Source organism: Dermochelys coriacea, chromosome 2 (assembly GCF_009764565.3).
Source record: "Dermochelys coriacea isolate rDerCor1 chromosome 2, rDerCor1.pri.v4, whole genome shotgun sequence".
NCBI classification, from domain to species: Eukaryota; Metazoa; Chordata; order Testudines; family Dermochelyidae; genus Dermochelys; species Dermochelys coriacea.
This window is the reverse complement of record NC_050069.1, coordinates 120,416,473-120,440,528: the sequence shown is the minus strand read 5'-3', so window position 1 is coordinate 120,440,528 and position 24,056 is coordinate 120,416,473. Positions and strand designations below refer to the sequence as shown.

The window sequence follows — 24,056 nt, the reverse complement described above, 5'->3', positions numbered from 1 at the left end:
TATTATAAGACATAACAAAACCAAAATATCCTTACCTGTTCTATGCCCCATTAGATTTCCAAAGCTCTAAGAATTACAAAATTGCATTCTCACTATGTATACTGTTTCCTTTTTGCTTTTCTCTCAGATGAGTCAGTAATAAATTTAGTCAGTTTCACTTTTGTTTATTGACAGCAGAGTCACTTTTCTTTCTGGTTCTCATGCACCATGACAATTCTGCAATGCTTGGGTTGCAAACATGACAGTGAAATATTTAAATCCAAGCAAACTACCTTTCTAACTGAAATTTTAAAAATGTATGTTAATACATACATTTATAATAATAATAGTGTCAAAACTTTAACAAAAGCCAAATTTGGGTCCTGAGTTACATATGTGTCTCTTTAAAATTCCTGATAAAGCACCTTTCTAATTCACTTTTAGTCTCTTCTAGTTATTACTCCAAACACCACAAATTAAAATAATTTTGGTTTTATTTACATCTGAGAATTAGGTACAGTGTGCTCTCTCACACAATCTCTGCCATACAGTCCCATGATGTCAGTGGGGTGGCATTGAGTATACATCAGTGCAGAACATAGACATTATATTGCAAGCTCTTCAGAGCAGGAAATGTGATGTTATTCTGTAGAGTTTCAAGTGCTGCAAAGCTACTATATAAATCTTTAAGTTAAAAAAACAACTACCACTTTTTCTAATGGTTTGTCAAGATTTTATAGAAATACTAATAGAGAGAGTTCATACCCTAATTTTAATTCCCATCCCTCAGATTCAAATATCTGAAATACAGATATTAACACAAATATTCTGTGTCATTCCATGTGAACCGTAGTTGAACATGGGTCAGTCGGTCTTAAGAGATAGGCGAGCGCCATTCCGAAAAAAGGTGTTGGTTGATATAGACAGCAGGACGGTGGCCATGGAAGTTGGAATCCGCTAACGAGTGTGTAACAACTCACCTGCCGAATCAACTAGCCCTGAAAATGGATGGCGCTGGAGCGTCGGGCCCATACCTGGCCGTCGCCAGCAATGAGAGCCGTGGGGGCTACGCCGCGACGAGTAGGAGGGCCACTGCAGTGCGCCTTGAAGCCTAGGGCACGGGCCCTGGTGGAGCCGCCGCAGGTGCAGATCTTGGTGGTAGTAGCAAATATTCAAACGATAAGTGATTATGTTAAGTAAGCATTGAATCCATTTCCCAACTCCCAGCCCGAGTATCTTTGCCAAGCATTGAGGAGATGCAGCAATGGAATGAATCCTCCCTCAAGGCTGTCCTAACCCTGACAAAGTCCCACTAAAGTAAAGACAAATTTAGAATTTATATTTTCTTGTCGCTCAGGATTTTTTTCAACAGAGAAAAGAGTTGTAAGACCTTCCCCTTTGACCTATTTTTTAGATAATGCTTTTTACTTGTATGTAAATTGCAATTGATAGTTTTCTCACAATTTGTTGAGAGTACATCTTTGTGCTTAAAACAGTGGTTTTGATGCCCCACTATGAAACTGTCCCTTTCATGAGGACAGTGGGGATGGAGAGTGCCATCAATTAGGATTAGAAGAGAGATCTTTTTCTTCATAGGTCAGAACCCTCCCTGCACTAGATCAAATCTTCCTGGCTGTTGACCAGTAGTGGGTGGACCATAATCCCTTTTTTTGAAATGGGCAGGCAGTGGAGTCAGAAATGGCATAATGGGCACACCAGGTCTAGTACACTATGTCATGTAATCCTTTGCTTTAGTAAGGATGCCAAAAAAATAGATTGGGAAGAATTCTCAATGCCATTTTATTTGTTTTTAAGGTCACAGAAAGGAAGTAAAAAAAAGTCATTCTGATCAATGACTGTAGAATATGACCTCACAGGGAGCAAAACTTTATCTTATAACTTAATTAAATTAGCATGATTCTATGTGTACAGCTATCCAATCAAGATTTCCTTTTGAATTTCAGTTTATTTGCATAAACACATAATTCTTGCAAAGTAAATTCCCAGTTCTATTATGTTAGACTAGTTATCTGAGACTGCATTGGGCAATCTTTCAGAGCAAACCAGTTCATTCAACACCTCTGAACTATAAATGGACTTCAGTTAGTTACATAGGGCCAAAACAAAGTACTAATTTTTTCCAACCTCTTAGTTGCTGTGACAAATGGAAAGCTGCAGGCATTACACTGACATGTGAAGCTTGAAGAGGGCAGCCTGGATGCAGCTCCTGGCTCAGTCTTTGCTTGGCCATTAGAGCACACATTGTTTGAAGGAACTAAAACTTTATGGAAGATGACAAAAAAGGGATCAAATCCATCGTTTTCTTTTTGTAGCTACAATATATAATGCAAATGTATCCAGTGTGGAGACAAATGATTGTTTAACAATATACAAGGATGCACTGAGGGATATTTTGAGTCTGTTTTTCTAGCAGTATTTATAAGACACGGTGAGCAAGTGATTTTCCCAAACTGTTCTAAAACAAAATGCACATATGGCAGAGAATCAAAAATTCACCTCCTTGCTGGGGTTTGGTTTGATTCACAAAAGGAACTCAAAATAAAACAAGACAAAATCCAGCCCAGATTTTCTGCTCAGATTTGGCTGCTTCCAGGAGTCCTCTCCACGGATTGCTCAGCCTACATCCCAGATCCTTTCTCTCCAGAGAGCGACTTCTATTTTCCTTGTATATTCTGTCCCCAGTGAATCAACAGAACCCACACCTACTATCAGGGTGTGATGATTTAGTTAAACACTGTCAGTTTGCTAACAACAGTTATTATTACCAAACATTGTGCGCATTGTTGTGAATATCCAAACTGTACCATATAGACATGTCAGCCTACTTAACAAGTCAGCTTTGCCCTCTGTATGACCTAAATGGAAACATCCATACTATAATTTACAGCAATGAAATGGAGATAAGAAGAGCAGGTTGCTCTCTCCATTTCAGGGAGATTATATTATCCTGTTTTTAATTCCCTGCATCAAGGATATTCCATCATTTGTGTTGGAAGTCACTCCCAATCCAGTATTTGCAGGATGCTATCCCATAACAAGCCTTGCCACAAGGTTCTCTTTTTATACTCATTGCTTAATAGAGCTTTCCATTAGGTTTTATTTTTCAAGTAGACTAAGGGTATGTCTACACTACAAAATTAGGTTGATTTTATAGAAGTCGATTTTTAGAAATCGATTTTATACAGTCGATTGCATATGTCCACACTAAGCGCATTAAGTCAGTGGCGTGCGTCCTCACTACCATGACTAGCATCAACTTACAGAGTGATGCACTGTGGGAAGCTATCCCACAGTTCCTGCAGTCTCCGCTACCCATTGGAATTCTGGATTAAGCTCCCAATGCCCCTCCCTCCGTGAAAGCAACGGCAGACAATCGTTTCGCTCCTTTTTTCCATGCAGACACTGCACCACGGCAAGCATGGAGCTCACTCAGCTCACTGTCACTGCTGCTATTGTGTCCTGGATGCTGCTGTCATCAGATGATGCAGTACGATTGCTAACCGTCATCATCCACCGCTTCAACTCTGTTCTCCTGCTCTTGTAAATGAGCTCAGTCTCAATAGACTTACTTCCCAGACCAGAAAATTACCGTTGGGAATGTTGAAATGCCAATAGCCAAATCCACCCAAAAACCTATGCTGCTGAGCTTGCCACGCTGACCAAACAGGAAATGAAATTCAAAAGTTCCCGGGGCTTTTCCTGTCTACCTGGCTAGTGCATCGGAGTTCAAAGTGCTGTCCAGAGTGGTCACAATGGAGTACTCTGGGATAGCTACCGGAGGCCAATACCATCGATTTGCGTCCACACTACTCTAAATTTGACCCAGCAAGGTTGATTTTAGCGCTACTCCCCTCGTCGGGGAGGAGTACAGAAGTCGATTTTAAGAGCCCTTTAAGTCGACGGAATGGGGTTGGTTGTGTGGAAGCATTCATTTTAAAATCGACCTAATGTGGCTAAATTCGTAAATTCGTAAATCCGTAGTGTAGACCAGGCCTAAGGTTGCATTCCAGCCTTTTGGCATACAGATTATAAAATGTGACTCTTGCACTGTCTTCCAGTCTTAAAATGTGGTTACAAAGGGTGTGCCTAAGTAAGTCAATCTAATATAGGTCGACTTACAGCTTCCACACTAATTACTGCCATGGTGCATGTCCACACTACCCTCCTTCTGTTGGTAGTGCGTGTCCTCGCCAGGAGCTTCCACCGCCCTAAGAGGGGCACTGGGGAGTGGGGGAGGTGGGGAGCTGATAGCCCCGTTTCTCAGCTCCACTGGCAGCTTCCTGCCAGGAGCCTGGCTGCCCCATAGGCAGAGGTGAAAGTAAGCTGGTAAGCCCCGGTACGACGTACCGGCAAGAGCCGGTGCACCGTACTGGGGCAGCCCTCCTTCCCCAGGCAGGGCCGGCTCTAGGCACCAGCAACACAAGCAGGTGCTTGGGGCAGTACCTCTCTAGAGGCGGCATTCCCACGCCGACCATGCTGCCCCTAGAAATGTGCTCCCGCTGCCCCAGCTCACCTCCACTCCACCTCTGCCTGCTCCCCTGAGCGCGCCGCCGCCGCTCCTCTTCTCCCCCTTCCCACCAAGGCTTGCCGTGCACCAAACAGCTGTTTGGCACGGCAAGCCTGGGAGGGAGAGAGGGAGGAGAAGCCGAGCAGTGGCATGCTCGGGGGAGCAGGCAGAGGCGGAGTGGAAGCGAGCTGGGGCGTGGAGCGGTTCCTTTACCCCCCCGTTACTTCTTGCGGCTCCCCCCCTGCGCCCTAGCTCACCACCATTCCACCTGCTCTGCTGAACACGCTGCCTCTCCCTTGCCTGAGAGGGAGGGGGAGAAGCGGAGCGGTGGGGTGTTCAGGGGAGCAGGTAGAGCGGAGGTGAGCTAGGGTGTGGGGGGGAGCGGCAGGAAGCAATGTGGGGGGGGAAAATGCTGCATGCCCCGGGGGAGAAGGCAGGGCCGGGGATTTGGGGAAGGGGCAGAGTTGGGGTGGAGCCGGGGGCATGAAAAAATGCGGGGGCAGCCAAAAATTTTTTGCTTGGGGCAGCAAAAATCCTAAAGCCAGCTCTGTCCCCAGGAGGCAATTTAAAGGGCCTGGGGCTCCCAGCAGTGGCTCGAGCCCCAGGCCTTTAAATTGCTTCCAGAGCCCCGCTACTCCATGGCTCCGGGGGCTATTTAAAGGACAGGGGCGGTAGAAGCAGGGAAGCCGCAGGCCCTTTAAATAGCCCCCAGAGCCCTGGGGGCAGCTACTGCTATCCCGGTGGGGGGGCGAGGAGGAGAAGGAGGGGCGGCACTTACCTTACAGGGTGGGCTGGGGCTGGCTATGACCCCCTCAGCCCCACCCCTTCCACCCTAGGCCCTGCCTCTTCCGGGGTCCAGAGCTGGCCCCAGTGTACCGGTAAGTCACTCGACTTACTTTCACCCCTGCCCATAGGCTCCCAGGCTCCTGGTGGGCTGTGTCCCCCTCCTCTCCACATTCCCCACTGGGAACACGGGGAAGCCACCTGGGGCTTCTCGCCCCAACTCCCAGCCAGGAGTGGGGTCCTGCCGTGAAACTGACAAGAAAGCCAACAGCGGGTGTAAGTAATGCAGTGTCTACACAGATCCTGCATCACCCTAAGTTTACTGACATGAGCCCTATGCCCCTCATGAAGGTGGAGTTATTATGTCAGTATAGTACAGCACTTACATCAGTGAGAGCAAGACTGTAGTGTAGACACTGACATAATTAGGTAGACCTAAACTGCCTTACATTGACCTAAATGTGTAGTGTAGACCAGCCCAAAGATAGTAAATATGGAAGCAGCATAAACTAATTCAGTTCTCAGATAAGTCTATAAAATGTATTCATTCCCAGCCAAAGTCCAAAATGCCAAGCAATTTGGATTGACGCCTTCCTCTTTTTCAACAAATTTATTCTCGGCCATCTTCAAAAACAAAACATGTGTAGCACTGATCTAGCACGGGCCTCTTCGTCCCAAACAGAACAGCTCACCCACTCTTGAGAATTACTGTAGTAGAAAACCAGGATATTCTCTGGGGAGGGTGTTTTTCTGCTTTCACTCTCCAACAACAATAGCATTTTTGGGACAGGTTCTCCTCCCCCTAATTCTTCCTTCTAACCACAAATAATAGAAGCATTATTTTCAGGTCAACATCTCTGCCTGTCAAGCACTCTTGCAGCAGAAATAGCAGGAGCAAGATCTCAAGCAGATGCAAAATGCTCAAGGCACTGCTTTAGGTGTAACCTCTTGAATTCCATAGCAAGTATATTTAAAGTGCTTCACTTCCAGCATCTTTGGCCAAATGTAACAAACCTGTAATAGAATGTAATGTGGATTGCAAGGGACAAATGTTAGCTACCTATTCAGAAGAATGCCCAGGGCTAAGTTCTTCCAGCTTCTCTAAACGTTATACTTTATTCATCTCTTTTGTCTGTATTTAAACTAAAATCTTTGACTATTCCTTGAGTAACGCATCTCCTTTTTCTTATTGTAGTAATATAGCCCTGCTGCTCAGAATATCTTTCTTTTTTACAGAGAAAGCTGCTCTTATAATTCAGCCCCTAGGACTGCAGGAGCCAGAACATGAAACGGTGGAGTAAGAGGCTAATTAATTAAGATGAGCTATTATCAGCAGGCAGTGAGAGAGAAGCACATGCATCTGGAGTGCAGGGATGATCTAGTTACTAGTACCTCTCAATTCTTGTCCTACTTTGATTTAAGGCTAGTGTCCTGTGGGCAAAATTTTGCTCTGAAATCCATGCAGTTACTCCTGATTTACATTCACGTAACTAAGAAAACAATTTGGCCCTGTATGTTTTTAGGACTGTTGTCTAGTTTACTAGGCCTGATTCTCCATTCTGTTACACTGGTTTTATGCCTGTTGAAGTCAATGGAGTTACCCTGGTGTAAAACTGGTGAATCAGGAATTCGGGCCACGGCTAAAAGCAATCCTCCTGCTGTCTTAGGGCATGATTCTCCTCTCACTTGTGCCAGCTTTATAACACTGTAATTTCACTGACTTCAGGGCAGTTGTTCCAGATTTACACTGGGGTGGGAAGTGAGAGGAGAACTGAGTCCTTAGGTTCTAAAAAAGAGGAAACTTGATTTGTTTTTATCCAGGCTCCCCTGGATTTTATTACCTTTCCCTTCAAATGTTCCTTACCCCAAGCCTGAGTATGCCCCTTAGGTTGAGTGGTATCTTACTCCACAAGTAGTCCCATTTGGCTTAATGGTGCCTTGTAGGCACAGCCTTGTGTTGAACAGAAAAGAGGGAGTGCAGAGCTGCATTGAGACACAGAATGTCCTCTGAATCTTTAGAGCACTGAGGCAGTGTTCCTGCTGCTACATTTCTTTGTGCGTTGCAGCTGTTGGATAGTGCATAGAAAAGAGGGTAAGGGGAAAAGCAGTTTCTACTTTACCCCAAGTACGGAAACTGCCATTCTGCCTGGTGGCCATTATGTTAGCAACTTAAGTGGGAGAAAGTTCTTTGTACCTTGTGTCCCTGTAGTATACTGACATAAGAGTGATCCCGTTGAAATCAGTGAGATTGCTTTGTGGAGTGAGGCTGGCAGAACTGGTTCCCCTGTGATGGAGCTGGCACTCCAGATAGATACATACATACATCAGCCATCTCCTAACTATAAGGCTTAGAATGAATCAGCTGTGCCACGGTAGCTCTCCTGTATCAAGATTTATCTAATATGTAATTTTATTAAAACACTTAGGATCCATCATCCCAAATGAAGCTTCTATACTGCAAAGACATGGTATTCGGTCTGTGTCAATGATTCATTATTAGCCGTGTCTGTTTGTGGGACCATATAGGCAATGTTTCCCAGATACATGGTGTGTTCCTGATTGTAGAACACATCCAAGAGGATTAATTTCTAACAGCAGATTGTATCCAGTGTTTGCTTTTTCCCCCAATCAAAGAACTTAACTTTGGCAACATGTTGAGTTTTTGCTTAGTTTATAAAATCACCCTTTTCATTTCCTTGTTGAAGCAATTCCCTGAAAAGAAGCTGATGCTATAAATCTTATCAGTGTTCTCACTCACTTTTGGCAAAGCAAATTGGTATAATAAAACACACTGCTTGGTAGTTAATAGAAATCCTGAACTCAGATGCAACTGTAGGGATTTGGCAAATCCTTTTTTGTTAATTTTCCATCAAAATATTTCCATTATGTCACATCTCACTGTGATGGTTCATGGGGTGCCCAGGACTGTGAGTCACCTTGTTCCACCCCTGCCTCAAGTGAGAGAGAGACTTGCTGGTGCTTAACTGGGTGTCAGCTCCCTGACACCCCCAGTCTATTAGCTACCCAAACATTCTGCTTAGGGCTATGCAGGGCCGGATTTAGGGGCAGGCGACCCAGGCAACAGCCTGGGGTGTCAGGCTTTGGGGGTGCCAGGCTCGGGGTGCTGTTTTTGTAGTTAGTGACAAAAGGGAAAATAGAATGTTTGAAGTAACATGTTTCAGGTATTCCGTATTTGCTTATATATGGTATGAATAAATACAGATTTACAGATCCTAGCATGCAAATTTATCATCCTATATGAGACGGATAAATCATGCATCAAAGTCACGAAATGGGCTACAAATGCAATAAAAAATAAGGTATTCAAAAGTTTAACAAAGGAGGGGGGGTGCCAAAGATGCTCCTTGCCTGAGGTGCCATTTGGTCTAGGGCTGGACTTGGGGCTATGCCAGTCCTTACTTTGCCTTGCAAGTTAACAATAGCTGCACCCCAGTTCCAGAGACCCTTTGAAATGCTCCCCCATAGTGTTTAGGCCCTTATTCACCCAACACTCACAAAAATACCAGGTCTGCTGTTCCCAGCTTACGCACCAGCTTGGATGATTCAATTTAGGATCAGCTTCTTGTATAACACCACAGCACTGAGTTATTTTTACAGTAAAAACAATCATAAATTTATTATCAAAGACAGAGATTAAAGAGATAGTAAGGACAATGGAAATGGAAAGGTTATATATAAAACAATATCATAACACATTTTCTAGGGAGTCAATTTTACTTAACAAGCTACCCTTCTGTCTAAGGAAGTTTTTATCTCACCCCAAATATCTTTGTTTCAACTAAGCCTGGTTGAGATCCTGTTTTCATAAAGGTGAACATGCTGTCCAATTATTTCCTTAGTTGCAGAATAAAAGGGTGTCTTTTTGCCTTTCCCTGGTATTCTCCAGAGTTTATTATTTGCCCCCAGACTCAGGACCAACCCTCTATGGTTCAGTCTCCAATATGCTGTCTCTCTGTTGACTTCCCATCCTCCTGTTGAGTTCATATGTAAATGGTGCTTCCACTATGTTGGCTTACAATGCTTAATTTACATGTAAACCAAGATAGATGAATATATATCCTTTGTATGGCAGAAACCTGTATATCAACCCTGTCTTGATTCAGACATTAGGAACATATTTTAATTATACATATATAACTTTTAAAATAGTTCGAGTATATGTAATTCACAATGATATTAATAAAAAGAAAAGGAGTACTTGTGGCACCTTAGAGACTAACAAATTTATTAGAGCATAAGCTTTCGTGAGCTACAGCTCACTTCATCAGATGCATTTGGTGGAAGAAACAGAGGAGAGATTTATATACACACACAGAGAACATGAAACAATGGGTTTATCATACACACTGTAAGGAGACTGATCACTTAAGATAAGCCATCACCAGCAGTGGGGGGGGGGGAAAGGAGGAAAACCTTTCATGGTGACAAGCAAGGTAGGCTAATTCCAGCAGTTAACAAGAATATCAGAGGAACAGTGGGGGGTGGGGTGGGGGGGAGAAATGCCATGGGGAAATAGTTTTACTTTGTGTAATGACTCATCCATTCCCAGTCTCTATTCAAGCCTAAGTTAATTGTATCCAGTTTGCAAATTAATTCCAATTCAGCAGTCTCTCGTTTTCCTCCTTTTCCCCCCCCTGCTGCTGGTGATGGCTTATCTTAAGTGATCACTCTCCTTACAGTGTGTATGATAAACCCATTGTTTCATGTTCTCTGTGTGTGTATATAAATCTCCCCTCTGTATTTTCCACCAAATGCATCCGATGAAGTGAGCTGTAGCTCACGAAAGCTTATGCTCTAATAAATTTGTTAGTCTCTAAGGTGCCACAAGTACTCCTTTTCTTTTTGCGAATACAGACTAACACGGCTGCTACTCTGAAACCAATGATATTAATGTTAATCATGATCCTGTCTTTCATTTAAGACCTCACATGATATCATTTACGGTTAGCTACCACAAAAGCAGTGTAATAGATATAGTCAGTTTGTCAGGCCTGTTAGAAATTTCTGTTACACAACAGTGATCTCTCTGCCAGTTGGCACCAACAGGCCAGTGTGTCACACTCACAGATTCAAGTATGTTGTGTTTATTAATATACCAGAATGGAATAACAAAGAAAAACCTCTTACCTGCTACTGCAGTTTTCTGATGAAAGTAGATTTCATGTACATCTGTCACTTTAGATCAGTTATCAGATTTGAAGGCTCACTGCACGGAGATATCTGCAGAGCTATTTAGTAGGTTGGTCTCTCCACATCAGAGCTGCCTCAAAGTCACTTTTCCATTTGTAGATGATTGTTGTCTGACAGGAGGAGAAGATCTTCTTCTTTAAGGTACTACTGTACAAGCTGAAATTGTGAGAACACTACATTCTGCAGAAGTCGCAGCCCAGGTCACCTAGTTCAGAGCCTAGCTCAAATGAGTTTGCTATTACAAACATTTACAGTTGGCACTGTACAATAAATACATTAAGGGACTGCTCCTTCTCCCATTGCCGTCAATGGCAAAATGCCCATTGATTTCAATGGCACAGGATCAAGCCCTTACAATTTGGACCATAATCCCACTAAGTCAAAGAGTCTTAGTTTTACTCAGCCACATTACAAGAATCAGTGTAGCCTCTTTCCACTGTTTATTTTAATTTCCTCTAATAGTAATTTATATTGTAGTCAACAATCCTAAAATTATCAGATTTACCCAAATGAGCACAAAAGCTTTCTCCAAACCATGAATGAGATGAGAATTGGTACATTTTACACAATTTTGTAACAAAATTCAGCCATCTATAACTGCCATTATATCCTAAATCAGTGGCTAAAATGAAGCCAAATCAAAGTAAAGGCAACAAAATCTACTAACACGGCATCATTATTTAAGAGACATTTACTATAACCACAAAGCAAAGACAGATTTACTAGGATCTTGGCTTTCTCATATCAATCCTGGAAAGTTAAGGGTGGCATTTTCAAAAACTGTCAGTGTTGGCCTAACTCTATTCCCATTTAAGTCAATGGAAGTTCCACTGACTTAATTCAGAGCAGAGTTAGGCCAGTGTTTAATGCTTTAGGAAATTCCATCCTAAAATGTGAAAGCTCCTGTAAATTGATGGAGGAGTGGACCAAGTGTTTCTCCCCAACACTTGAGGTTCATGATCATAAAAATCTCAGCCCATCTCAGGCTACAACTCTCTAACAGCTGACTGTGGAGTTCTACCTCTTCAGAGGTCCTTTCGCTTAGGACTACCAGGTAGCTGTTCTTTAGAGTTTCCTGGCTTTCAATATAGTGCCTATTACGCCTTCAGTCACCAATCCAGCTTCATTACTCCACTTTGTATTTCTGTGGGAGGTTTGAGCTCCCTGTTTACTCCAGGAGTCAGTTTTTGTCTAACTGACTGTCAGTAATAGATAGTTGTGATGGTACAGAGGCTCTACCCGAACACCAGCTATGAGTGCTCTGTAGTTCACTGAACCTTGGAGTCCTAGAAAGGGTCTTCAGTGCAGGCAAGCAGCACTTTCTGCTCCAGGGAAAGGTCAATAGACCATGAATCTTCATGCTAAAATGAACAGCTCATCCTGCTGCAGATCTAATGTCTTGAGTTATAATCACCTCTTTCAAGAAATAGGATGCTGTAGCAGGGTGATTACCCGCTCCTGCCCTGTGGTGCTTAAAAGGCAGCCCTGGAAAAGAGCCAGGGCTGAGGGCAAGAGAAGCTAGGTTGATTGGGGAAATGGCCGCAGCTTGGCCATGCCCCAATCAGGCCGTAGCTGGGCCTATAAAGGGGCTGCTAGGCTGAAGCTTAGCCAGTCTCTCTCTGTGTTCAGAGAGGGAAGGGTCTGGCTGCAGGGACCTGAGGGAATACCTAGATTGGGGCAGAGCTGAGGGGGAAAGGCCCGGAGAGCAGGGGAGTTCTGGCCTGGAAACCCCCAGCTGCGAGGCCTAGATTAGGGCCTATTAGGTATTGGGGTTGCAAGGGGGCAGCTCACGGGTATACAGAGGCAGCAAGTCCAAACCCCCTCGCCTGTGATGAGTGGCTGATACGTTGCAGTCTGCCCCAGGGAGCGGGGCTTAGCGATGACTGGCAGTAGCTAGACAAGCAAGGTGGGGGTAGTGGGTGGGGGTTCCCTGGGAAGGGGAGACCCTGTGGGATTGTTGGGGTTTACTGCCAGGGGTAGCACCCCAGTGGGAGGAGGCACCGGGTCCTGAGAGGGACTCTGGCCAGCAGTAAGGCGGATCACCAGATGGCAGAGCAGGCTCCAGAGGCTGACGAGCTAATTCCCAAGGACAACCAGCAGGAGGCACCACCGGGTGAATCCGGCTCTATTACAGATGCACTCCTCGTGGCAATACAAGGAGTATATTTTGTGTGGTCCATTTGAAACACCTTGATATAGTTGAAAGTGTTGGCATTCTTAATAAATAAGAAGCCTATAAAGATAACTAATTAATCCAAATGTAGGGTCCAATTTTGTGAGATGCTGAACACCTCATTGAAGATGGTGGGAGTTGGCATCTTTTGCAGGACTGCATCCTTTCACATAATGAAAATTAAATCTCCATCTAGGATTTAAAATCAACCATTTGTAAAAATACAGTTCTGCCAGATCTTCAAATCACAAACAGCTTTCCTAATGTGCTGAAGCAAAAGAACAGACACTGACAAAAACTAAAATAAAACATAGGTCAGTGGATGTACTGCACTATGATGTATATATCTGTCTGATCTAAAAATTAAAGCTTATAATAGCTGTAGACACACTAAACTGCAGGGAGTTTTATTATTTAACCAGAACATTCAGCTGCACTTGGACTGTTGCCTTTTTTAACTTGGGATAAAGTTAGTTGTTGTTCCTTTAAAAAAAAAAAAAGAGGAGAGGGAAGGAAAGGCTGTATGGTAATTACTCATCACATTTTTCCTCTCTCAGAGCAGTTTTAGCCCTCATTTGAAGTATTAGAAATATCCCTCAAACCTCTAATGACTTTCAAAGGGGTAAGCAGTAGACTTTTTAAAGGGTGACTGTTATTGAGGTTACTTGGCTCCCTTCTGGGACCTGCACAAATCAGAATAATACAATATATGTGAGTATTTTTTTTTTTGGCAAGAAATAAGAGAGAGAGAAAAGAAGCCTTTGGTTGGTGTTTTATTTGCAAATGTGGTCATGGGAAAGAAAATTTTAAGCTCACAAGATCTGGTGTATTTGCACCAAAATGGCACTTGTTTATATAACATGGGATGCTTATTGACACAGCAAGTGACAGAGTTCCCCAATTCTCTCATCAAAAACCTGATACTGAGTAAATTAAACAAGGATCTGATCTCACCCTTTGCAAGTGGGACAACACAAGCGCACTTGGGCCATGTCTACACTAAAAAAACTTTGCTATTATAGCTATACCAGTACATCATACCAGCAATACACTAGTGGGAACATGACTTATTCCAGCAAAACTGCACTTTTGCTAGTATAGCTTATTCCAGCCTCACTGAGCTATACCAGCCAGAGTGTGGTTCAGCTGTGAAAACTGCATCTATGCTAGGGTTTAGGTTGGTCACAAAGCACATAGCTATGCTGGCCGAATTTTATACAGTAGACATGGCCATAGCTACTTTGTGTAACTATAATAAGAGAATATTAAATATAAACCCTAAATTATAATATATATATATATATATATATATATATATATATATATATGAAGTCTTACTGAGTGATTTCCAGGAATGATACTGTGGGCAAGGACTGTGAGTAGAGCTGATCTGGAAGTTATTTTTAATTGCAACATTTTTCTCGGGGTTTTTTTGAAAACTGAAAATCAGAAATTTTTTAGTTTTAAGATTCTCATTTTCAGATAACTATTTTATGTGTTTCAGAGTAGCAGCCATGTTAGTCTGTATTCGCAAAAATAAAAGGAGTACTTGTGGCATTCCACTGAATGCATCCGATGAAGTGAGCTATAGCTCACGAAAGCTTATGCTCAAATAAATTTGTTAGTCTCTAAGATGCCACAAGTACTCCTTTTATTTTATGTGTGTCTGTGTGAGTTTCAAAAATCTTTGTTTTGTTTGTAACCCTCTGTTCTTGCTCACTTTCTCTTAAAATCTTTATCTTCATTAATAATTTGTTTTCAGGATAAATAGATTACAGGGCTATGTTGTTATATTGGAGATGATATTCAGCTGAATCAAACAAGCTGATGTGTAAATATTATTACCTTGGGAGTAACGAACCTGGTAGTTACTGTGAGAGTCCCGTGATAGGGCAGGACACTACAGGGGGATGCTTCTGAGGTTTTCAGGGATGAGGGTACACCAAGTGTTTACCTGCCAGGGAAAGCAGGGGCTGGCAGAGTCCAGAGAAGAATGCTTGAGTGGCTGAAGGGCTGTCCGTGTCAGGGAGCTGACATCCAGCTATCACAAGAAAGACTCCCTCTTGTTGGAGGCAGGGGAAGGCAGGTGACCCACAGTCATGGACACCCCGAGAAAAGTCATTTTCCATCAAAAATACCTTTAGATGGAAATATTTTGACCAGTTCTACCCGCTAGGCTTCTTTACCTATTCTTCTTACCAACCTGCTACCCTGAAATATTCATATCCCCATTGGGTTCTTTGAAGCCCTCCACCTGATTATAAGAGGCAAGCTTATCTTATCAAAGAACACAAACAATGCCATGTGACCAGTCACAACACAGTTGCAATTTCAGATATCAAGTGCCAGATATTCTTAGTGGAACCATTCATGATCAATCCATAGAGTGAAAAAACATGAAACAAACAAACAAAAAGCACCAAGGAATTACAAATAATGAATGAATGAGTCGAAATTGCAATCTGCTTGCAGATGTTCTGTGAGCAGACACAGACTACATAAAGGGAGTAAATAATTCTCACTGAATCATTCACTCAGTGCTATTTGTGTCATTTTACCAATCACTTGTCTGAGTCTGCAGGAGACCACCTACCTAGTCTCATTGCAGAACTAAGGCCTGATGACACAGTGAATAGGCACCTGAGAAAAAAGTTAAGCAAGATATCTAGGCATTTATACTATACTCCCCACTATGTTATCTGATTACAGTATGTTGTAAAGTTAGAGGCCATTTGAGTAATACAGATCTGAATCCATGTTCAGATTTCAAACACACTCAGAGTTAGGGGGTCTTCAAAGTCTGGGGAGTTGATTTGAGCCAATCTGTACTGAAAGGAAAAGCAATGTTGAATGTTTCCTCATGACTGCAATATTTGATCTGAGAAAGCAATAAATGTTTCCATGTTACTACTTTTGCAAAGGAGTTTGTGATAGTCAAGAAAGCTTTTGCTAACAAGAGGTTCAAGGCGTCTCTTTTGTTTCTTGGTAAAATAGCACCATCTGTGAGGGAAAACAATTCCTTTTAATGGCTAACATGGAGCAGAATAAACTACTGCAATTCCTAAAAGAAATTGTGTGGGCTGAGGAATGGGAAAAGGTCTGGCTGTATGAAACAAATGGATTTTGCTCCTTACTTCTTATTGCAAGATCCAGATTGTGGTTGAACAGGTTATACTAGTTATTTCTCCTGGTTTTTGTTTGATGAACAAGTTTCAGGCCCTCAGGAAAATATGTGAATGCACGCGAGAATGAATAATTGAAGCTGTGTTATTAATAATATTATATTTTGGTGCCTAAGAACCACCAAAATCAGGGCCTTGTTTTGTGAGGCACTATACAGATACAGAGTAGTAGATGGTACGTGCCCGAAGAAAGTACAGTCTAACAGACAAAACAGACAGGGACACAGGATGGGAGAAGCAGCGTGAACAATGTAATGACAGGAAACGTTTTAGTGCCCCCCCTCTTTTTTGTTTTTGGTGGGTTTAGTTAGGAGTGGATAAGCTAAATGGAAAAACAAGGGAAGGGAATGAGGATGAAGGGGACAGGACGGGGAGAACAGAGTAAGAGGGTGTGATACTTCCAGAGGGTATGCAGGGCTGCGGGGCACGCCGCTCTTCCCTGCCATGGGTCAGCTTCCCAACTCCTCTGGCCACAGGCAACACAAACACTCCCTTATAGGCCTATGCAGGCCCCACTCTCTCTCTCTAGTGATAGGCACACTCCAACCCCGAGCTCTCTGAGCATCTCTCTGGAGCGTCAAGCCCCCTGTTCCAATGGACACACGCAGTATGCACAAATTGGCTGCTCCCAAAAGAACACCAGTTACAATTCAGATTGCCACTCCACTTAACTCACAGCACTTAGATAAATGTATAGTGAAAACAAGTAAAAGTTTATTTAGCAAAGTACAACAGATTGGGTGATAGTAAATAGAAATATTGGAAACAAATGGATATATGTAACATAAAATCATAACAGGCATTCTAGAGCCTAAACTTAATTAAAAAGATACTCTCCAGTCTAATAAAATATTGCTCATTCATGCTTTCCAGCCACGTGGGCTGTGATCCCATTTTCATGAGACATGACACGCTGTCAGCTCGTCTCCTAGGTGAAGGATTCAGAGTGTCTGTTTGCATCCCCGGATATATCAGAACAATCCATTGTCCTTATTCATAAACAGAGAGCTCCCTGCTGATAGTATTTTCCAGTGGCTTTCCTCTCTTGTCAATATCACAATCTCCTGATTAGCCTAGCCTCAGGCTCAGTATGCAAATAGACATGGATTGTGAGCTACACAATGACCAGACAGGGAGATAAGTGCCTGTTACCACCTACCTGCAAGGAACATTCTTCTTTGAAAAAAGAAAAGGAGTACTTGTGGTACCTTAGAGACTAACAAATTTATTTGATGCTCAGATAAATTTGTTAGTCTCTAAGGTACCACAACTACTCCTTTTCTTTTTGCGGATACAGACTAACACGGCTGCTACTCTGAAACCATTCTTCTTTGAGCGTCTTCTGTGTTCCCACTTTGGGATGCACTGACCAAATGCTGCCAGAACAGTAGAACTCCCTGTTCAGGCACCTTGCTCCTCTCCAGTGCTTGAGCATGCTCAGGGGACATGGCAAGGGACATGGCATTCATTGCCACCTCAGTTCCCTCCAACCACTGCAGCATTAGGACATGAACCTCTCCAGATCAGTAGTGGATAAGTGCCTCTAAATTCTTCTTGTAAATAGTTTATAATATAGTTAGTATTAGGATAAGCTAGATTCCATAGAGTAGTCATAGTCATTAGTTAGTTAAGATATGGCAGAGTTCAATGTGAAGAAATGTTGAAGAGATGCGCTTCATGTCCGGAGGTCTTCCCAGCTTCTAACATACGTTCAATGTCTGAAATGTTTAGGCAAGAATCAGTCACCAACATGCTGTGCTATATGCAAAACATTTACTCCTCCAGCCCGAAAGGAGAGACAAAATAGACTTCAGGTTCTACTTTTACAAGAGGCTTTGTCAGCCAAGCTTCTAGGAACTGACAATTCGAGAGGATATGAAAACAAGAATAAGAGACCCGAATCTTCTGACTATGTCTGGATCCAAGAAAGCTCCATCAGCAAAGGCTTTAGTGGCCAATCTCTGGTTCTAAGTTAACTGAGCTTTCAATAACTAAGGGTATGTCTACAATATGAAATTATTTCAAAATTATTCTATTCAAATTTTCGGAACCTATTTTATACATTCAGTCTTCTGTGTCCCCACCAAAGCGCGTGAATTCGGCGGAGTGCATCCACAGTACCAAGGCTAGCATCGAATGTTGGAGCGGTACACTGTGGGTAGCTATCCCACAGTTCCCGCAGTCCCCGCCACCCATTGGAATTCTGGGTTAAGCTCCAAGTGCATGATGGGGCAAAAACATTCTCACGGGTGTTTCTGGGTGTGTGTCATCAGTCACTCCTCCCTTCATGAAAGCTATGGCAGACAATCATTTCATGTTTTTTTGGCCTGCAGACGCCATTCTGCTTTCAGCAGACGGTGCATCACTGCTCTCCTGCTACTATGAATCCACCTCTCATTTCCTCTCATCTTCCTCTACTATCTACTCTTTCTCTTCCTCATCGAACGCTTCCGCTGCCAACTCTGCTCGGCCATCATGAACCGAACAGCATAGCTTCCGCCACCAACTCTGCTCTCCCGCTATTCCCGCACTTCCAAGTCTCTCCATGTTGTCTGTCCTGGGCTCCCACCTCCATGAAAGCTACAGAAGACAACCATTTACTGCCTTTTTTTGGCTACCATGAACCGAGCAGCACAGCTTCCACCGCCAACTCTGCTCTCCCACTATTGCCACGCTTCTGAGCTTCTCCATGATGTCTGTCCTGGGCTCCCACCTCCGTGAAAGCTACAGAAGACAACCATTTACCACCTTTTTTCGGCTACTGTGAACGAAGTAGTACCTCTTCTGCTGCCACTCTGCTCTTCTACGTTTCGCACCCTTTTTCCAGGATTACCCATGCAGGCGCCATAGCCATGGAGCCCGATCAGATCTCCGCTGCAGTTTTGACCATTGTAAATACCTCATGCATTATCCAGCAGTATGTGCAGTACCTGCAAAACCAGGCAAGGAAGCGACGACAGCGCGATTACGATAGTGATGAGGACATGAACACAGACGTTCCTAGAAGCATGGCAAGTGGCGATTGGAGATCATGGTAGTGTTGGGCCAGGTTCATGCCGTGGAACGCCGATTCTGGGCCCGGCAAACAAGCACAGACTGGTTGGACCGCATAGTATTGTAGGTATGGGATGATTCCCAGTGGCTGAGAAACTTTCGTATGCGTAGGGCCACTTTCATGGAACTTTGTGACTTGCTGTCCCCTGCCCTGAAGTGCAAAGACACCAAAATGAGAGAAGCCCTCACAGTTGAGAAGCGAGTGGCCACAGCCCTGTGGAAGCTTGCAACACCTGACAGCTACCGGTCAGTTGGGAATCAGTTTGGAGTGGACAAGTCTACTGTGGGGGCTGCTGTGCTGCAAGTAGCCAATGCAACCACTGACCACCTGCTATCAAGGATAGTGACTTTGGGAAATTTCCAGACGATTGTGTATGGCTTTAATGTGCTGGGGTTCCCTAACTGCGACGGGGCAATAGGTGGAACGCATATCCCTATCTTGGCCCCGGAACACCGGGGCAGTCAGTATATAAACTGCAAGGGGTACTTTTCCATGGTACTGCAAGCACTGGTGGATCACAAGGGACGTTTCACTGACATTAACGTGGGATGGCTGGGAAAGGTGCATGACGCTCGCATCTTCAGGAACTCTGGTCTGTTTGAACAGCTGCAGGAAGGAACTTACTTCCCAGACCAGAAAATTGCTGTTGGGGATATTGAAATGCCTATAGTTATCCTCAGGGACTCAGCCTTCTCCTTAATGTCATGGCTCATGAAGCCGTACACAGGCACCCTGGACAGTAGTAAGAAGCAATTCAACTATAGGCTGAGCAAGTGCAGAATGGTGGTAGAATGTGCGTTTGGATGTTTGAAAGTGCGCTGGCGCAGTTTATTGACTCAGTTAGATCTCAGCACAACCAATATTCCAATCGTAATTGCTGCTTGTTGTGTGCTCCACAATATCTGTGAGAGTAAGGGGGAGACATTAATGGTGGGGTAGGAGGTTGAGACAACTTGCCTGGCGGCCAGTTTCACACAGCCAGACAACAGGGCGATTAGAAGAGCACAGCAGGGCGCGCTGCACATCAGAGAAGCTTTGAAAGCCAGTTTCATGACTGGCCAGGGTACGGTGTGACAGTTGTGTTTGTTTCTCTCAAAAAGTTTCCTACCCCCTATATATATGAAAGGAAATAAAGTCACAGTTGTTTAAAAAACATTCTTTATTATTCATTGCATAAAACATTGAGAGAAATCAGAAGCTAGATGGGGGAGGAGGGTGTTGGGTTGGGGGGGTAGAGGAGGAGGAAGAGGAGGGAAGGACAAGTCCAGAAACCAAATCAAAATTTAGGCTATGCCAGCTTTCTGCTTTTTGTGCAATCCTTTGGGGTTGACTGTGTGGGTCCCGTAGCCTTTCCCCCCGCCATGTTCTTGGGCATCTGGGTGAGGAGGCTATGGAACTTGGGGAGGAGGGAGGGCAGTTATACAGGGGCTACAGCAGCAGTCTATGGTCTTGCTGCCTTTCCCACATTAGATACACCATACACCAGAGCATGTCAGTTTGCTCCCCCATGAGCTTGACCATAGCATTCTGCCTGCTGTCATCATGCACGTCCATTCCCTTTTCGTATTCATGTAACACTTTACGCGACTCCGCAATTATTTGCTTCTACGCAGTCAACTGGGCCCTATCAGTGCGGGAGGACTGCATGAGCTCGGCAAAAATGTTGTCCCGAGTTCGTTTTTTCCGCCTTCTAATCTGGACCAGCCTCTGGGATGGAGTAGATAGGGGACGCGTTGAAACATTTGCACCTACTGTGGGAGGAGAAAAAGGAAGGGTAGTATTTTAAAAGATACATTTTAGAGAACAAAGGGGACACTCTTTCTCAGTGAAACAGGCAATTCATAGTACACAGCACATTTTCTTTCTGTACAAGGTCTCATTTTGCCTCTTATACTAAAATGCCTGCCACTTTGGTGAGAGTAAGCCGTCACATGCGGCAGGGCAGCAGAATTTAGCTTGCAGGCAGCCATGGTAAGCCCTAGGGGCATGGAGGGTTCTGCTTCTTCTGCATTCATTTCAATGCTTTCAAACTGCCGGGCCCCCTTTCCCATAGCAAGCAATGCCTGGTGGGTTTGCCATATAAAAGGAGGGCCTGTGGACTCTCTGGGATGATCGCTTCACACAACATCCTCCCCCTCACACACACACACACCGCGTGGCTTCGATGAGGCTCTGAGCAGGGATGAGCCCTTTAAACTAAACGCAAACAGCCCAGGGTGGCTCCGATGAGGCTCTGAGCAGGGATGAACCCTTTAATCTAAACACGAACAGCCCAGCGTGGCTGGGTTTCCCCCCACTCCCTACCACGAGGCTCCGATCAAGCTCTCACTCACCAGAAGTGCCTTCTCCAGGGTCATGGTCTGGGAGCATGCCTTGAGAGTGCGGGGAGACTATTGGCTCCAGTGTTAAGAATAGTTCCTGGCTAGGAGGGGAAACAGATTCCCCACTTGCCGCTTGTGCACTGTCCTCCTCCTCTTCATCCTCCAAAAACTCATCCTCCTCGCTCCGTGCTACTCCCCCCTTGCAGGTGTCCACAGACAGTGGTGGGGTAGTGGTGGCATCACCCCCCATAATTGCATGCAGCTCACGGTAGAAGCGGCATGTATGGGGCTGTGACCCAGAGTGCCTGTTTGCCTCCCTGGCTTTTTGGTATGCTTGCCTGAGCTCCTGGATTTTTGTATGACACTGCTGTGTCCCTGGAGTAGCCTCTTTCAGTCATGGCCCTGGAGACTTTAGCATACGTATTTGCGTTTCTTTTTTTGGAACGTAGGTCTGCCATAACAGATTCGTCTCCCCAACATGCAATGAGGTCCAGTACCTCCCATTCAGACCATGCTGGGGAGCTCGTCTGCGAATCCGGGACTGCGTGGTCTCTTGTCATGGTGGACTGTGATGGTGGACTGTGCTGATGGTCACCTGTGCTGATGGTGACCAAACAGGAAATTCAAAAGTTCCTGGGGCTTTTACTGCCTACCTGGCTAGTGCATCAGAGTTCAGAGTGTTGTCCATAGCGGTCACAAGGGAGCATTCTGGGATAGCTCCCGGAGGCCAATATCATCGAATTGCGGCCACGGTTCCTGTAACCCGGAACTGCGATCTCGATTTTAGCACTATTCCACTTGCCAAGCTGGAGTACAGAAATCGGATTAAAGAGCCCTTTAAATCACAAAAACTGGTTTGGTCGTGTGGACGGAATCAGTTTTATTTTGAAGTAACTCAGCTAATTCCGAAATAACTGTATACTGTAGACCAGGCCTAAGTGCTTGGATCCAGTCTTGAATCTGATATAGTCTCCTTTTAAACTGATACTGGACAGATACTCTAAGGATCCACAAGATGTTCTGGAACCATCTACCTCAGTTCTGAAGAAGAGAAAAGCTAAATTTAAATACATCTCAAGCAGTTCCTCAGATCATTCACATCAGGGATATCTGGCATCTAAGGTTTCAGGACCACCAGATCACTCCAAGGGTACAGATCTGAAGAAAAGACCACTGGATCTGGTTATGGCAGGCTACATGCTATAATGATTACAGCTCAAATTCACCTGAATCCATATCTCTTAATGGATCCGATAATATTTCACTGTTCACCTGACAAGAGATTGAGATGTGCTCTGAGCAGGAGGGATCTCTGGAATTTATACCACCCATGCCTAAGACTCCAACAGACTCACCTAAAAAGACTGCTTTGTTAATCTCCAGTTTTAGAATCTAGGCAACACCGATATCACCAATTTCTTTGGGATTGGATCTAGGATTGGATCCATGAATGGATGCTGAGCTGGATCCAGCACTCATAGCAAAGATCCAAAGGTTTTCTAAACAAAGACTTCTAACTCAAAGTAATACTCCTGGACATCCTAAATATCGAGCAATTGATATGATGCCAGATTGAGGAAATTGGCAAAACTGGCCTATGCCTCCTTGGCTGAATTGGCCAACTCCTAATTACACCACCAGAAAATCTGACTTTCTGGTGCTGGAAAATCTTCTGGAACCCACCGATCTGACGCGTTCAGATCCAGGATGTCATCTACATTCCTTGCAACAAGTATTCTTAGGAGAAGAACACCAGGAAGGATCTCCTCAGGATGAATTCCAATATATTATGGAACCAGAAAGTGGTTCCTCTCCTGATGACAGTATCAGAGTATCGACAGCATTGTCCTCTTCTGAGGGTGCGATTAAGTTTCGCAGACTATTTGATAGGACGGCATCAACTTTAAAATGACCATCGATGGCCTTTGAAGAGGCCACACACTGATATAGTGGGATCTACTGCAAAGAGTAAGGCCTCATTGCTTATATTAGAAGGTACCTGGCAACCCAGCAAAATCTCTTTGGTCCAATTCTTCATTTTGCCAACCAATTTTTTTAAATGTCTGGCAAATCCTGTATGATGATTTCACATACATCCTCAGCCTAATTCTCTCATGATAGCAGCCACACTTCAAAATTCTAGATCAGATCTTTTGCCTTCTACCCATTATGATAAAAAGGGGGGAAAGTTGGACTCTTTACAGAGGAAATTATTTCCTTCAGCTTCATTAAATATGTGTATAGCAAACTATTAGGCCGTTATCAGTTTCAGCTATGGGAAAAGATACGTATATTCACTAAACAACTCTCAGGTGATCAGAGGAAGGTAACATCACCTCTCATTAAAGAGGGCCAGAACGTATCCAAACATGCCTTAAGGGCATCATTTGGAGTCTCCTGTACTGCCTCAAAGTCTATGTGGCATCATTGATAGATCTATGTGGACCTGAATGGTTACAATCATCTTCAATCCCCATGGAAATAAAATCCAAGATAGAGGATTTACCGTTTGAGGGAGAGGTTATATTTAGTGCAAGAACTGATGAGCTACTGGAGAAGATGAGAGAGTCACTTCACAGCCAGATCTCTGGGGTTACTGCCTCCTCATAGACTCAAAACATCTATGCCTGTGTTTAGGTATTACAGGCATTATGTTCTACCTCCTTCACATTTGCTTTATTATAACCAAAGAAGGCAGGCATATTATCAACAGCATGCATCCTCTCATACACAAGAGAAGAAGAAATATTAAAAGGCCTAGACAAAAACAAAGAATTCTTTGGCCACATCCTCCCTACCAAATGGCAGACCACAGGTTTGATGT

The 24,056-nt window shown here is 44.0% G+C and overlaps 1 long non-coding RNA gene across 1 annotated transcript in view; it reads left to right on the top strand.

Annotated features, from left to right (window-relative positions):
- LOC122458481 overlaps nt 1–19,958 on the top strand; it is a 43,428-nt gene extending 23,470 nt beyond the window's left edge. The window contains exons 3-4 of the long non-coding RNA XR_006278535.1: nt 859–1,162; nt 19,945–19,958. This is a non-coding gene — a long non-coding RNA (uncharacterized LOC122458481). The remainder of the gene's footprint in view (nt 1–858; nt 1,163–19,944) is intronic.
- Nucleotides 19,959–24,056: the final 4,098 nt, after the last annotated feature.